Source organism: Lithobates pipiens, unplaced genomic scaffold (assembly GCF_037356315.1).
Source record: "Lithobates pipiens isolate NorthernLeopardFrog02 unplaced genomic scaffold, aLitPip1_a1.2 Scaffold_22, whole genome shotgun sequence".
Taxonomy (NCBI): Eukaryota; Metazoa; Chordata; class Amphibia; order Anura; family Ranidae; genus Lithobates; species Lithobates pipiens.
In genome coordinates, this window is record NW_027507784.1 from 350191733 (window position 1) to 350209806 (window position 18074).

General features: G+C 49.3%; 1 protein-coding gene across 1 annotated transcript in view; it reads right to left on the reverse strand.

Annotated features, from left to right (window-relative positions):
• DPP10 (dipeptidyl peptidase like 10) overlaps nt 1–18074 on the reverse strand; it is a 190050-nt gene that overhangs the window by 81843 nt on the left and 90133 nt on the right. The gene's annotated exons all lie outside the window — the stretch shown is intronic.

Sequence of the window (18074 nt, forward strand, 5' to 3'; positions counted from 1 at the left end):
TATGTGCCCCCAATACCTCTACATCCCATCTATGTGCCCCCAATGCCTCTACATCCCATCTATGTGCCCCAATGCCTCTACATCCCATCTATGTGCCCCAATGCCTCTACATCCCATCTATGTGCCCCCAATGCCTCTACATCCCATCTATGTGCCCCTAATGCCCCTACATCCCATCTATGTGCCCCCAATACCTCTACATCCCATCTATGTGCCCCCGATGCCTCTACATCCCATCTATGTGCCCCAATGCCTCTACATCCCATCTATGTGCCCCCAATGCCTCTACATCCCATCTATGTGCCCCTAATGCCCCTACATCCCATCTATGTGCCCCCAATACCTCTACATCCCATCTATGTGCCCCCAATGCCTCTACATCCCATCTATGTGCCCCCAATGCCTCTATATCCCACTTATATGCCCCCAATGCCTCTACAAACCTAGATATTACCTGGAGAAATGACCAATGACATAGCCTGTGCAGGGACCAGAGCTGTGGGAGGGGCCAAGCATGCTCCACCTACTGCAGAAAACTACAGGAGAGGGCGGAGACAAGACCATTCCCCCTGCACAAGGAGGGAGGGCAGCAGTGGGTGGTCTTTATTACAGGAAGTATATAAAATACTTATAAACTGTCGGGAGAGCTTGGAGTTATTTATATCATAAGATCCCGTATACAGTATTATAATATTGGCGTGTGACTGTGGGGGGACATTAGAGTGTAAGCTCCTCTGGTGCAAAAAATGACATGAACAGTACAGTGATGCACGCCTTGTGTACAGAGCTATGGCCTATGTTGGTGCTATAATAAATGACAGTCATGCAGATCGGGGTAGTGGGGTTTTCTCCTGTATGGGGTCCTGACCATCCATGAAATACAATTTCCTCCATTTCTTAAAGGGACAGTCACTCTGTTGCTCTGACCTGCAGTGCTGATTTGTGTTTCAGCTGGTCCGGGGCGCAGTATTCAGCCAGGACGTGTCACGGAACTATGAGGACACATTACCTTCCATCAATGATGGTCCATGAAACTGCTAAATCTCCACCATACTGACCAATCAGATCAATTTCCCCCACACACCACCATAGTGATCCATAATAAGTGACTTTTGTGTCCAGATGATCCAATCCCAGACTGACCCGATTCCAGGGAACAACAAGGAGTATTGTTGGGATAAGAAGAGGACACCTTGTGTCAGCTCCACCCATTAATGAGACTCCACCAGCTGATAATGGATGTGCGGAATTCTGGAGTGTGAAGGACTACGAGTGCCATGAAGTGACCAACCGCCAACCGCCCACCGCCCGCCGCCAACCGCCCGCCTGTCCTCATCTACATCATCGGCGGCCGGCTCATGTCTGGTTTGATGAATAGCAAGCATCACTCAGTCCAGGCCAGGCTTGTCCCTCACACGTATGGAGCCGTCCATCATCCTCCGAAGGTGACAACATTCTTCATAAAAAGTCATCAAAAATACCGTCTGAGACATAAAGTCAGAGGAGATTCGTATTCAATGTTCTGATATTGTGCAGAGTTCAGAGAACGTGCCGAGAATGAGGATCCCTGTACTCCACCTGGACATTCACCAAACATGTCATCCTATGAGATCCAGACAGAAATAGGAGGGGCCCTTGAAACCTCCCAGAGGGCCACAATCAGCCACCATGTTCTCAGGCCTTGGAGGCGGCTGATTGTGAATAAAGAAACCACCATTACGCTTCAGATCATCTTCATTATCTCTGTCTTCTACATCACCTGTATCATCATCGTCATCTTCATCATCACCAGCTTCATCATCACCTATATCCTCATCACCACCTATATCCTCATCACCTATATCCTCATCACCTATATCCTCATCTTTATCATCATCATCACCAGCTTCATCATCACCTATATCCTCATCTTTATCATCATCATCATCACCTATATCCTCATCGTCATCTTCATCATCACCAACTTCATCATCACCTATATCCTCATCTTTATCATCATCAACACCTATATCCTCATCTTTATCATCATCATCATCACCTATATCCTCATCGTCATCTTCATCATCACCAACTTCATCATCACCTATATCCTCATCTTTATCATCATCATCACCTATATCATCATCATCTTTATCTTCATCAACTCCATCTACTTCATCATCACCTATATCCTCATCTTTATCATCATCATCACCTATAGGGATGAGCTTCGAGTTCGAGTCGAACATTGCCTGTTCAGCGAACAGTGAACAATTTGGGCTGTTCGCAGCAAATTCGAAAAGCCGGAACACCCTATACAAGTCTATGGGAGAAATCTAAAGTGCTCATTTTAAAGGGTAATATGCAAGTTACTGTCCTAAAAAGTGTTTGGGGACCCGGGTCCTGCCCCAGGGGACATGGATCAATGCAAAAAAAAGTTTTAAAACCGGACGTTTTTTCGGGAGCAGTGATTTTAATAATGATTAAAGTGAAACAATAAAAGTGTAATATTCCTTTAAATGTCTTACCTGGGGGGTATCTATAGTATGCCTGTGAAGGGGCGCATGTTTCTGGTGCTTAGAACTGTCCCTGCACAAAGTGTCATTTATGCAGGAAAAAAAGTCTTTTAAAATCACTTGCGGCTAAATTGTCGGCTCCCCGTAATACAGAGAACACTCAATGAGTGTTCTCTGCATTAGCCGACAATTCATTCATTCATTGATAAAAAAAAAAAAAGCGTGGGGGTTCCCCTAAATTCAATTACCAGGCCCTTCAGGTCTGACATGGATATTAAGGGGAACCCTGTGTCAAATTAAAAAAAAAAATTGACGTGGGGGTCCCCCTAAAAATCCATACCAGACCCTTTATCCGAGCACGCAACCTGGCAGGCCGCAGGAAAAGAGGGGGGACGAGAGAGCGGCCCCCCCTCCCTCCTGAACCGTACCAGGCCACATACCCTCAACATTGGGAGGATGCTTTTGGGGTCTGTGACCCCTCAAAGCACCTTGTCCCCATGTTGATGAGGACAAGGGCCTCATCCTCACAACCCTGGCCGTTGGTTGTGAGGGTCTGCGGGCGGGGGGCTTATCAGAATCTGGAAGCCCCTTTAACAAGGGGACCCCCAGATCCCGGCCCCCCCTGTTTGAAATGGTAAGGGGGTACAAAAGTACCCCTACCATTTCACAAAGAAAGTGTCAAAATGGTTAAATAAGACAAACACACTTTTGAAAAATTCCTTTATTAAAAATAAAAAAAATAAAAAAAAGATTCCAGCGGTGGTAATCCACTCTTGCTATCCAGCGACGGGTCTCCGGGGTCCAGCGATGGATGATCATATCCAGCGACGGGGGATCTCTCAGTCCAGTGCTGTCCATACATCCTTCTTCTGTCTCCACTCCGGAGACACTGCAGAGATCCCAGTGCTGACGTTTCTTATATTAGGAGGGCGGGGCCACCCGTCACCTGACCCCGCCCCTCTGACGCTGGAGAGGGAAGACAGGGGTTCCCCAGTGACGTGTGGGTGACCCTGCCCCCTCTGATGTAACGCAGGTTTCCGTTACATCAGAGGGGGGCAGGGTCAGGTGACAGATGGCCCCGCCCTCCTCATATAAGAAATGTCAGGTTGCTGGGATCCCCGCAGTGTCTCCACCAGTGGAGACAGAGGATGGATGGACTGCGCTGCGCTGGACTGGAGGGAGAGATCATCCGTCGCTGGACCCCGGAGAGATGATCATCCATCGCTGGATAGCAAGAGTGGATTACCACCGCTGGAATCTTTTTTTTTTTTTTTTTTTTTCAATAAAGGAATTTTTCAACGGTGTGTGTGTCTTTTTTAACATTATTTTACACTTTCTTTGTGAAATGGTAGGGGTGCTTTTGTATCCCCTTACCATTTCAAACAGGGGGCGGGGCCGGGATCTGGGGGTCCCCTTGTTAAAGGGGGCTTCCAGATTCTGATAAGCCCCCCGCCCGCAGACCCCCACAACCACCGGCCAAGGTTGTGGGGATGAGGCCCTTGTCCTCATCAACATGGGGACATGGTGCTTTGAGGGGTCACAGACCCCCAAAGCATCCTCCCAATGTTAAGGGTATGTGGCCTTTGTACGGTTCAGGAGGGAGGAGGGGCCGCTCTCTCGCCCCCCCTTTTCCTGCGGCCTGCCAGGTTGCGTGCTCGGATAAAGGGTCTGGTATGGATTTTTAGGGGGACCCCCACCTCAATTTTTTTTTTAATTGACGCAGGGTTCCCCTTAATATCCATACCAGACCTGAAGGGCCTGGTAATTGAATTTGGGGAACCCCACGCTTTTTTTTTGTTTTTTATCAATGACTTTCAATGACTGTTCTCTGTATTACGGGGAGCCGACAATTCATAATAGCTGCGAGTGATTTTAAATGACTTTTTTTTCCTGCAGAAATGACACTTTGTGCAGGGACAGTTCTAAGCACGGGAAACATGCGCCCCTTCACAGGCATACTATACACACCCCCCCAGGTATGAAATGTAAAGGAATATTACACTTTTATTGTTTCACTTTAATCATTATTAAAATCACTGCTCCCAAAAAAACGGTTTTAAACATTTTTTTGCATTGATCCATGTCCCCTGGGGCAGGACCCGGGTCCCCAAATACTGCCCTGGGGCAGGACCCGGGTCCCCAAACACTTTTTAGGACAGTAACTTGTATATTAGCCTTTTAAAATTCGCACTTTAGATTTCTCCCATAGACTTGTACAGGGTGTTCCGCGGCTTTTGGAATTTACCACGAACACCCCAAATTGTTCACCGAACAGGCAAACAGGCAATGTTCGACTCGAACTCGAAACTCATCCCTAATGAAGAGGAGGAATTGTTCTACAAGTTCTGAAAATGGAGAAACATTTCTGATCTCCAATAGTTTTCTTCCAGGACAGAAGGTGTGCCATATGGTGGTACTGGGCACACTGAGCAGATGGTTGGCATCTTCCATGGAGAAGGGGGGGCATAATACTTCCCCCCAGGATGATCTCTGATAGGTCATCAGCATGCAATGTTTATAGACAACAAAGGAAGGACCTGACATGAGAGGCGGTGTGTGTGCAGTGCTGACTGTACTGTCATCTCTACTGAGGTGTCTGGGTCTGTCCTGGTATAGTGATCAGAGATGTGAACCCAAATCCCCGGTACTGAGGTGTCTGGGTCTGTCCCGGTATAGTGATCAGACATGTGAACCCAAATCCCCGGTACTGAGGTGTCTGGGTCTGTCCCGGTATAGTGATCAGAGATGTGAACCCAAATCCCCGGTACTGAGGTGTCTGGGTCTGTCCCGGTACAGTGATCGGAGATCTGAACCCAAATCCCCGGTACTGAGGTGTCTGGGTCTGTCCCGGTATAGTGATCGGAGATCTGAACCCAAATCCCCGGTACTGAGGTGTCTGGGTCTGTCCCGGTATAGTGATCAGAGATCTGAACCCAAATCCCCGGTACTGAGGTGTCTGGGTCTGTCCCGGTATAGTGATCAGAGATCTGAACCCAAATCCCCAATACTGAGGTGTCTGGGTCTGTCCCGGTATAGTGATCAGAGATGTGAACCCAAATCCCCGGTACTGAGGTGTCTGGGTCTGTCCCGGTATAGTGATCAGAGATGTGAACCCAAATCCCCGGTACTGAGGTGTCTGGGTCTGTCCCGGTATAGTGATCAGAGATCTGAACCCAAATCCCCGGTACTGAGGTGTCTGGGTCTGTCCCGGTATAGTGATCAGAGATGTGAACCCAAATCCCCGGTACTGAGGTGTCTGGGTCTGTCCCGGTATAGTGATCAGAGATGTGAACCCAAATCCCCGGTACTGAGGTGTCTGGGTCTGTCCCGGTATAGTGATCAGAGATGTGAACCCAAATCCCCGGTACTGAGGTGTCTGGGTCTGTCCCGGTATAGTGATCGGAGATCTGAACCCAAATCCCCGGTACTGAGGTGTCTGGGTCTGTCCCGGTATAGTGATCGGAGATCTGAACCCAAATCCCCGGTACTGAGGTGTCTGGGTCTGTCCCGGTATAGTGATCGGAGATCTGAACCCAAATCCCCGGTACTGAGGTGTCTGGGTCTGTCCCGGTATAGTGATCAGAGATCTGAACCCAAATCCCCGGTACTGAGGTGTCTGGGTCTGTCCCGGTATAGTGATCAGAGATCTGAACCCAAATCCCCAATACTGAGGTGTCTGGGTCTGTCCCGGTATAGTGATCAGAGATGTGAACCCAAATCCCCGGTACTGAGGTGTCTGGGTCTGTCCCGGTATAGTGATCAGAGATCTGAACCCAAATCCCCGGTACTGAGGTGTCTGGGTCTGTCCCGGTATAGTGATCGGAGATGTGAACCCAAATCCTCGGTACTGAGGTGTCTGGGTCTGTCCCGGTATAGTGATCAGAGATGTGAACCCAAATCCCCGGTACTGAGGTGTCTGGGTCTGTCCCGGTATAGTGATCAGAGATGTGAACCCAAATCCCCGGTACTGAGGTGTCTGGGTCTGTCCCGGTATAGTGATCAGAGATGTGAACCCAAATCCCCGGTACTGAGGTGTCTGGGTCTGTCCCGGTATAGTGATCAGAGATCTGAACCCAAATCCCCAGTACTGAGGTGTCTGGATCTGTCCCAGTATAGTGATCGGAGATCTGAACCCAAATCCCCGGTACTGAGGTGTCTGGGTCTGTCCCGGTATAGTGATCGGAGATCTGAACCCAAATCCCCGGTACTGAGGTGTCTGGGTCTGTCCCGGTATAGTGATCAGAGATCTGAACCCAAATCCCCGGTACTGAGGTGTCTGGGTCTGTCCCGGTATAGTGATCAGAGATCTGAACCCAAATCCCCGGTACTGAGGTGTCTGGGTCTGTCCCGGTATAGTGATCGGAGATGTGAACCCAAATCCTCGGTACTGAGGTGTCTGGGTCTGTCCCGGTATAGTGATCAGAGATCTGAACCCAAATCCCCGGTACTGAGGTGTCTGGGTCTGTCCCGGTATAGTGATCAGAGATCTGAACCCAAATCCCCGGTACTGAGGTGTCTGGGTCTGTCCCGGTACAGTGATCAGAGATCTGAACCCAAATCCCCGGTACTGAGGTGTCTGGGTCTGTCCCGGTACAGTGATCAGAGATCTGAACCCAAATCCCCGGTACTGAGGTGTCTGGGTCTGTCCCGGTATAGTGATCAGAGATGTGAACCCAAATCCCCGGTACTGAGGTGTCTGGGTCTGTCCCGGTATAGTGATCAGAGATGTGAACCCAAATCCCCGGTACTGAGGTGTCTGGGTCTGTCCCGGTATAGTGATCAGAGATGTGAACCCAAATCCCCGGTACTGAGGTGTCTGGGTCTGTCCCGGTATAGTGATCAGAGATCTGAACCCAAATCCCGGTACTGAGGTGTCTGGGTCTGTCCCGGTATAGTGATCAGAGATCTGAACCCAAATCCCCGGTACTGAGGTGTCTGGGTCTGTCCCGGTATAGTGATCAGAGATCTGAACCCAAATCCCCGGTACTGAGGTGTCTGGGTCTGTCCCGGTATAGTGATCGGAGATCTGAACCCAAATCCCCGGTACTGAGGTGTCTGGGTCTGTCCCAGTATAGTGATCAGAGATCTGAACCCAAATCCCCGGTACTGAGGTGTCTGGGTCTGTCCCGGTATAGTGATCAGAGATCTGAACCCAAATCCCCAATACTGAGGTGTCTGGGTCTGTCCCGGTATAGTGATCGGAGATCTGAACCCAAATCCCCGGTACTGAGGTGTCTGGGTCTGTCCCGGTATAGTGATCAGAGATCTGAACCCAAATCCCCGGTACTGAGGTGTCTGGGTCTGTCCCGGTATAGTGATCGGAGATCTGAACCCAAATCCCCGGTACTGAGGTGTCTGGGTCTGTCCCGGTATAGTGATCGGAGATCTGAACCCAAATCCCCGGTACTGAGGTGTCTGGGTCTGTCCCGGTATAGTGATCGGAGATCTGAACCCAAATCCCCGGTACTGAGGTGTCTGGGTCTGTCCCGGTATAGTGATCAGAGATGTGAACCCAAATCCCCGGTACTGAGGTGTCTGGGTCTGTCCCGGTATAGTGATCAGAGATCTGAACCCAAATCCCCGGTACTGAGGTGTCTGGGTCTGTCCCGGTATAGTGATCAGAGATCTGAACCCAAATCCCCGGTACTGAGGTGTCTGGGTCTGTCCCGGTATAGTGATCAGAGATGTGAACCCAAATCCCCGGTACTGAGGTGTCTGGGTCTGTCCCGGTATAGTGATCGGAGATCTGAACCCAAATCCCCGGTACTGAGGTGTCTGGGTCTGTCCCGGTATAGTGATCAGAGATCTGAACTCAAATCCCGGTACTGAGGTGTCTGGGTCTGTCCCGGTATAGTGATCGGAGATCTGAACCCAAATCCTCGGTACTGAGGTGTCTGGGTCTGTCCCGGTATAGTGATCGGAGATCTGAACCCAAATCCCCAGTACTGAGGTGTCTGGGTCTGTCCCGGTATAGTGATCGGAGATCTGAACCCAAATCCCCGGTACTGAGGTGTCCGGGTCTGTCCCGGTATAGTGATCAGAGATGTGAACCCAAATCCCCGGTACTGAGGTGTCTGGGTCTGTCCCGGTATAGTGATCGGAGATCTGAACCCAAATCCCCGGTACTGAGGTGTCTGGGTCTGTCCCGGTATAGTGATCGGAGATCTGAACCCAAATCCCCGGTACTGAGGTGTCTGGGTCTGTCCCGGTATAGTGATCGGAGATCTGAACCCAAATCCCCGGTACTGAGGTGTCTGGGTCTGTCCCGGTATAGTGATCGGAGATCTGAACCCAAATCCCCGGTACTGAGGTGTCTGGGTCTGTCCCGGTATAGTGATCAGAGATGTGAACCCAAATCCCCGGTACTGAGGTGTCTGGGTCTGTCCCGGTATAGTGATCAGAGATCTGAACCCAAATCCCCGGTACTGAGGTGTCTGGGTCTGTCCCGGTATAGTGATCAGAGATCTGAACCCAAATCCCCGGTACTGAGGTGTCTGGGTCTGTCCCGGTATAGTGATCAGAGATGTGAACCCAAATCCCCGGTACTGAGGTGTCTGGGTCTGTCCCGGTATAGTGATCGGAGATCTGAACCCAAATCCCCGGTACTGAGGTGTCTGGGTCTGTCCCGGTATAGTGATCAGAGATCTGAACTCAAATCCCGGTACTGAGGTGTCTGGGTCTGTCCCGGTATAGTGATCGGAGATCTGAACCCAAATCCTCGGTACTGAGGTGTCTGGGTCTGTCCCGGTATAGTGATCGGAGATCTGAACCCAAATCCCCAGTACTGAGGTGTCTGGGTCTGTCCCGGTATAGTGATCGGAGATCTGAACCCAAATCCCCGGTACTGAGGTGTCCGGGTCTGTCCCGGTATAGTGATCAGAGATGTGAACCCAAATCCCCGGTACTGAGGTGTCTGGGTCTGTCCCGGTATAGTGATCGGAGATCTGAACCCAAATCCCGGTACTGAGGTGTCTGGGTCTGTCCCGGTATAGTGATCGGAGATCTGAACCCAAATCCCCGGTACTGAGGTGTCTGGGTCTGTCCCGGTATAGTGATCGGAGATCTGAACCCAAATCCCGGTACTGAGGTGTCTGGGTCTGTCCCGGTATAGTGATCGGAGATCTGAACCCAGACTCCCAGTACTCCCGGACTCTATTTCTGTTGCGGAGAGTCTGGTTCCGCCTCGGCTGTGCGGTTCTAGTGGATAAAACACACATGGCCAAGATTGCATTCCCTTGAAGCATCCAGTAAAGATAAATATGGTACGGGGAGAAGATGAGGAGGTGGGGGAGGGGGTAGCACAAGTATGGAGAGGAGAGAGTAATGAGGAGAGAAGAGAGTAATGAGGAGAGGAGAGAGTAATGAGGGTGTGAAGAGAGAAGACGCCCCGTTTGGTCTCTGCAGACATCAATGTCACTCGGGAAATGTCAGCTCTGCTGGGGATTGTTTGTTCCAGAATGTCTCCTTCTCTGATATGGGGGAGGGGCGACTGGATTTCACTAGTCAGAGAAGATGATCACATTTTACAGAGCACTCACCTTGGCAGGATACACCTCAAAATCACCCCGAAAATAGATCTGACCCGAAATCAGTGACCTGGGCCCGAAAATAGATCTGACCCGAAATCAGTGACCTGGGTCCGAAAATAGATCTGACCCGAAATCAGTGACCTTGGCCCGAAAATGGATCTGACCCGAAATCAGTGACCTGGGCCCGAAAATGGATCTGACCCGAAATCAGTGACCTGGGCCCGAAAATGGATCTGACCCGAAATCAGTGACCTGGGCCCGAAAATGGATCTGACCCGAAATCAGTGACCTGGGCCCGAAAATGGATCTGACCCGAAATCAGTGACCTGGGCCCGAAAATAGATCTGACCCAAAATCAGTGACCTGGGCCCGAAAATAGATCTGACCCGAAATCAGTGACCTGGGCCCGAAAATAGATCTGACCCGAAATCAGTGACCTGGGCCCTAAAATAGATGTGACCCCGAAATCAGTGACCTTGGCCCAAAAATGGATCTGACCCGAAATCAGTGACCTGGGGCCGAAAATAGATCTCACCTGAAATCAGTGACCTGGGCCCGAAAATAGATCTGATCCGAAATCAGTGACCTGGGCCCGAAAATAGATCTGACCCGAAATCAGTGACCTGGGCCCGAAAATAGATCTGACCCGAAATCAGTGACCTGGGCCCGAAAATAGATCTGACCCGAAATCATTGACCTGGGGCCGAAAATAGATCTGACCCGAAATCAGTGACCTGGGCCCGAAAATAGATCTGACCCGAAATCAGTGACCTGGGCCCGAAAATGGATCTGACCCGAAATCAGTGACCTGGGCCCGAAAATAGATCTGACCTGAAATCAGTAACCTGGGTCCGAAAATAGATCTGACCCGAAATCAGTGACCTGGGTCCAAAAATAGATCTGACCCGAAATCAGTGACCTGGGTCCAAAAATAGATCTGACCCGAAATCAGTGACCTGGGTCCGAAAATAGATCTGACCCGAAATCAGTGACCTGGGTCTGAAAATAGATCTGACCCGAAATCAGTAACCTGGGCCCGAAAATAGATCTGACCCAAAATCAGTGACCTGGGCCCGAAAATAGATCTGACCAAAAATCAGTGACCTGGGCCCGAAAATAGATCTGACCCGAAATCAGTGACCTGGGCCCGAAAATAGATCTGACCTGAAATCAGTGACCTGGGTCCGAAAATAGATCTGACCCGAAATCAGTGACCTGGGCCCGAAAATGGATCTGACCCAAAATCAGTGACCTGAGCCCGAAAATGGATCTGACCCAAAATCAGTGACCTGGGCCGAAAATAGATCTGACCTGAAATCAGTGACCTGGGTCCGAAAATAGATCTGACCCGAAATCAGTGACCTGGGTCTGAAAATAGATCTGACCCGAAATCAGTGACCTTGGCCCGAAAATGGATCTGACCCGAAATCAGTGACCTGGGCCCGAAAATGGATCTGACCCGAAATCAGTGACCTGGGCCCGAAAATGGATCTGACCCGAAATCAGTGACCTGGGCCCGAAAATGGATCTGACCCGAAATCAGTGACCTGGGCCCGAAAATGGATCTGACCCGAAATCAGTGACCTGGGCCCGAAAATAGATCTGACCCAAAATCAGTGACCTGGGCCCGAAAATAGATCTGACCCGAAATCAGTGACCTGGGCCCGAAAATAGATCTGACCCGAAATCAGTGACCTGGGCCCTAAAATAGATGTGACCCCGAAATCAGTGACCTTGGCCCAAAAATGGATCTGACCCGAAATCAGTGACCTGGGGCCGAAAATAGATCTCACCTGAAATCAGTGACCTGGGCCCGAAAATAGATCTGATCCGAAATCAGTGACCTGGGGCCGAAAATAGATCTGACCCGAAATCAGTGACCTGGGCCCGAAAATAGATCTGACCCGAAATCAGTGACCTGGGCCCGAAAATAGATCTGACCCGAAATCATTGACCTGGGGCCGAAAATAGATCTGACCCGAAATCAGTGACCTGGGCCCGAAAATAGATCTGACCCGAAATCAGTGACCTGGGCCCGAAAATGGATCTGACCCGAAATCAGTGACCTGGGCCCGAAAATAGATCTGACCTGAAATCAGTAACCTGGGTCCGAAAATAGATCTGACCCGAAATCAGTGACCTGGGTCCAAAAATAGATCTGACCCGAAATCAGTGACCTGGGTCCAAAAATAGATCTGACCCGAAATCAGTGACCTGGGTCCGAAAATAGATCTGACCCGAAATCAGTGACCTGGGTCTGAAAATAGATCTGACCCGAAATCAGTAACCTGGGTCCGAAAATAGATCTGACCCGAAATCAGTAACCTGGGCCCGAAAATAGATCTGACCCAAAATCAGTGACCTGGGCCCGAAAATAGATCTGACCAAAAATCAGTGACCTGGGCCCGAAAATAGATCTGACCCGAAATCAGTGACCTGGGCCCGAAAATAGATCTGACCTGAAATCAGTGACCTGGGTCCGAAAATAGATCTGACCCGAAATCATTGACCTGGGCCCGAAAATGGATCTGACCCAAAATCAGTGACCTGAGCCCGAAAATGGATCTGACCCGAAATCAGTGACCTGGGCCCGAAAATGGATCTGACCCAAAATCAGTGACCTGAGCCCGAAAATGGATCTGACCCAAAATCAGTGACCTGGGCCGAAAATAGATCTGACCTGAAATCAGTGACCTGGGTCCGAAAATAGATCTGACCCGAAATCAGTAACCTGGGCCGAAAATGGATCTGACCCGAAATCAGTAACCTGGGCCGAAAATGGATCTGACCTGAAATCAGTAACCTGGGCCCGAAAATAGATCTGACCCGAAATCAGTAACATGGGCCTGAAAATGGAACTGACCCGAAATTAGTAACATGGGCCCAAAAATGGATCTGACCCTGTGACGGAACCGATCCCACACTCCGATTGAGTGCTTCCGTCATATACCACTTCCCCCCAGTCTGAATATAGATATCAGATATTCCAACCTCTCACAAGCACAAACCGAGATGGCATTTGCTTAGATGCTGAACATGGACTCATTTATTAGAACCAAAATACCAAATATTTATAATACAGTAGAAGACTAAAACCTAACCTAATTAGCATGAGCTAATTATCTAAATCAACACTCAGACTAGTTGACTGAGGGATAAGACTTTTCGGCTCCTAGCTCACTAACAATTCTATTGCAGGTTAATTGGCACAAACAACAAAAGAACAATTGGTGAAATACTCTTTAGAATCTGTGTCAAGCCAGACTAGACTCATCTACATTATACAAGACAACAGACGGGTGGCTGGAGGTGATGATATTAGCATCTTAGCCCTTGTACACACGGTCGGAGATTCCGACGGAATGTGTCCGATCGGACCGTTTTGTCGGATATTTGGATATTCTGACTGTGTGTGGTCTCCATCGGACTGTTTCCGTCAGAGTATCCGACGGACCAAGTTTTCCAACTTGTTGATAACATTTTCCGAGAAAATGCTCCGATCGGACATACTCCGATCATGTGTAGCCTACTCCAATCGGACAAAGTGCCACGCATGCTCAGATCAAATTCCTACATCAAAGCTATTGGCTACTAGCCTGAACGTAGTCCCATCGTAACGAAATAACGTCATCACGTTCTGAAAGATCGGATTTTTCGATAACTTAGTCCGACCCGTGTGTATGCAACAGTTTCAGACAAAATCCGTAGGATTTGGTTGTCGGAATCTCCGACCCGTGTGTACAAGGGCTAAGAGTTTGTGCCCTAATAGTGTGATTCAGTCTATTGCTAACATGGCATTTACATATCCAGAGTCTGTGTGTTTTGGGGGAGGGGCACGGACCTGAATCCAAGCAACACCACCTCAGGGGTCCCCAGACATACAGCTCACAAACAGCACCGTTCCCCCAAATGCCAGGACCCATAATCACAGGGCAAGAGGCTCGTATTCAGTCCCCTCCAAGAGCCTCGGTCCCGGCTAGCTCTGTCACAGACCCGAAATCAGTGACCTGGACCCGAAAATAGATCTGACCCGAAATCAGTGACCTGGGCCAAGAAATAGAGAGCCGTATTGGCTGATGGTGTCCGAAAAGTGAACATATTATAACTGTCCATGGTGCTGAAGCCACGTCCTCCACAACTGATAATGGGACATTACCCCTGATCCACTGTCCATGGTGCTGACATAACATTGTATATAAATATGATTAGACAACCACTATCCATGGTACTGACCCAGTGTCCTTCATACTGAATGTTTATACATTGTACCTGACCGGCTGTCTGTGATGTTGAAGCCACGTCCTCCATACCTGTTGCTGGCATATTATCCCCGATCTATATTATCCCCGATCTATATTATCCCCGATCTATATTATCCCCGATCTATATTATCCCCGATCTATATTATCCCCGATCTATATTATCCCCGATCTCTGTCCTATACATCTATACTCCCCTCTCTCTTACATCTGCTGCTGGTGGCACTGAGGCAGCGTCCTCCATACTACATACGGATACATTATATCGGATGTATTGTCCATGGCGCTGATGACATCACGTCTCCCATACACAATGCCGGTTCCTGGGTTCTTTGTGATCACAGTTGAATATTCCGGACCTGCTGTCCCTGGTGCTGAAGGCCTCCCTGGTACCCCCGGGGGCTGTGATGTGAATATAGTTAAAAAAGCAGCTGGCTGGTCCCTTTCTTCTTCGTTTTGTAACCCCCCGTACACACGGTCGGAGATTCCAGCGGAGTGTTTCCGATCGGACCGTTTTGTCGGATATTCCGACTGTGTGTGGTCTCCATCGGACTGTTTCCGTTGGAATATCCGACGGACCAAGTTTTCCAACTTGTCCGTAAAATTTTCAGACAAAATGCTCCGATCGGACATACTCCGATCATGTGTAGCCTACTCCGACGGACAAAGTGCCACGCATGCTCAGATCAAATTCCTACACCAAAGCTATTGGCTACTAGCCTGAACGTAGTCCCATCGTAATGAAATAACGTCATCACGTTATGTACAATCGGATTTTCCCACAACTTTGTCTGACCGTGTGTATGCAACAGTTTCGGACAAAATCCGTCGGACAAAATCCAACGGATTTGGTTATCAGAATGTCGGACCCGTGTGTAGAAGGGCTGAGAGTTTTCTATTCACACATTGTGTTCTCTTTCCTTTACATGGATTCAGTTGAATGGTAAACGTGCCAAGTATTTTAAAAATGAGCTGAAGAAACCCCATGGAGATTATTACCAGAGTCGCTTGCGGATTTTGTTTGGTGTATTAGGATTTACAACTAGAGGTACACTATATTATCAAAAGTATTGGGACGCCTGCCTTTACATACAGATGAACTTTAATGGCCCCCCAGTCTCAGTCCGGAGGGTTCAATATTGAGTTGGCCCTTTGCAGCTATAACACCTTCAAATCTTCTGTGAAGGCCGTCCACAAGGTTTAGGAGGGTGTCTATGGGAATGTTTGACCATTCTTCCAGAAGAGGTCAGGCACTGATGTTGGATGAGAAGGTCTGGCTCACAGTCTCCGCTCTAATTCATCCCAAAGGTGTTCTATCGGGTTGAGGTCAGGACTCTGTGCAGGCCAGTCAAGTACCTCCACCCCAAACTCGATGCCATGTCAGGATGGAGTGGTGGGTACCCGATCCCATGTCACAGATTACAAAATATCAGACAAATGATCAGGATTTCATTATTCATGTCACAGAGAAGCCATATTTATTGTCTGTGAAGGAATCGCGTGTAAGAACGGGAATCCGATGTGTGAGGTTAATTGTGACACAATTTAGAACAATCTGTGTAATGCGAAGCCCCCCGGGAAGGATTAGCATTTAAATAATAAAAACAAAGATAGAAGAAGACCTGATCTGCCTATGAGAGTCGTATGTTATCGCCGAATCCTCCATTAATGGAGCCCTGAGGAATTCCGTGAGAACAAATAAAAGTATTGAGAATCGTGGAAGAGAAATGTTTTATTCACGAGGTCGCGCTCCACACCGCGTCTCCCAACTGACGCCGATTTACATTCAAACCACAATAATCAAAACAAACGAGTCGACCAGGACGGTAAGGCCACGGTCACAGAGCTTTTATTAAATAACCCGGAAAATTACCATTGGAAGAGAACAACCCATCCCTAGACCATCCAACTGGTGCCCACCATAACCAGATACTACGCAGACCATCCAACTGGTGCCCACCATAACCAGATCCTACGCAGACCATCCAACTGGTGCCCACCATAACCAGATACTATACAGACCATCCAACTGGTGCCCACCATAACCAGATACTATGCAGACCATCCAACTGGTGCCCACCATAACCAGATCCTACGCAGACCATCCAACTGGTGCCCACCATAACCAGATACTATGCAGACCATCCAACTGGTGCCCACCATAACCAGATACTACGCAGACCATCCAACTGGTGCCCACCATAACCAGATACTATGCAGACCATCCAACTGGTGCCCACCATAACCAGATACTACGCAGACCATCCAACTGGTGCCCACCATAACCAGATACTACGCAGACCATCCAACTGGTGCCCACCATAACCAGATACTATGCAGACCATCCAACTGGTGCCCACCATAACCAGATACTACGCATACCATCCAACTGGTGCCCACCATTAACCAGATACTACGCAGACCATCCAACTGGTGCCCACCATAACCAGATACTATACAGACCATCCAACTGGTGCCCACCATTATCCAGATACTACGCAGACCATCCAACTGGTGCCCACCATAACCAGATACTATGCAGACCATCCAACTGGTGCCCACCATAACCAGATACTACGCAGACCATCCAACTGGTGTCCACCATAACCAGATACTATGCAGAACATCCAACTGGTGTCCACCATAACCAGATACTATGCAGAACATCCAACTGGTGCCCACCATTATCCAGATACTACGCAGACCATCCAACTGGTGCCCACCATAACCAGATACTATGCAGACCATCCAACTGGTGCCCACCATAACCAGATACTACGCAGACCATCCAACTGGTGTCCACCATAACCAGATACTATGCAGACCATCCAACTGGTGTCCACCATAACCAGATACTACGCAGACCATCCAACTGGTGCCCACCATTAACCAGATACTACGCAGACCATCCAACTGGTGCCCACCATTAACCAGATACTACGCAGACCATCCAACTGGTGCCCACCATAACCAGATACTACGCAGACCATGCAACTGGTGCCCACCATAACCAGATACTACGCAGACCATCCAACTGGTGTCCACCATAACCAGATACTACGCAGACCATCCAACTGGTGCCCACCATAACCAGATACTATGCAGACCATCCACACGGAGTCCATCATAACCAGATACTATGCAGACCATCCACCCGGTGTCCATCATAACCAGATACTATGCAGACCATCCAACTGGTGCCCACCATAACCAGATACTATGCAGACCATCCAACTGGTGCCCACCATTAACCAGATACTATGCAGACCATCCAACTGGTGCCCACCATAACCAGATACTACGCAGACCATCCAACTGGTGCCCACCATAACCAGATACTACGCAGACCATCCAATTGGTGCCCACCATAACCAGATACTATGCAGACCATCCACACGGAGTCCACGATAACCAGATACTATGCACACCATCCAACTGGTGCCCACCATAACCAGATACTATGCAGACCATCCAACTGGTGCCCACCATAACCAGATACTATGCAGACCATCCACATGGAGTCCACGATAACCAGATACTATGCAGACCATCCAACTGGTGCCCACCATAACCAGACACTATGCAGACCATCCACCCGGCATTTATCATAACCAGATACAACGCAGACCATCCAACTGGTGCCCACCATAACCAGATACTATGCAGACCATCCAACTGGTGCCCACCATAACCAGATACTATGCAGACCATCCAACTGGTGCCCACCATAACCAGATACTATGCAGACCATCCACACGGCGTCCATCATAACCAGATACTACGCAGACCAC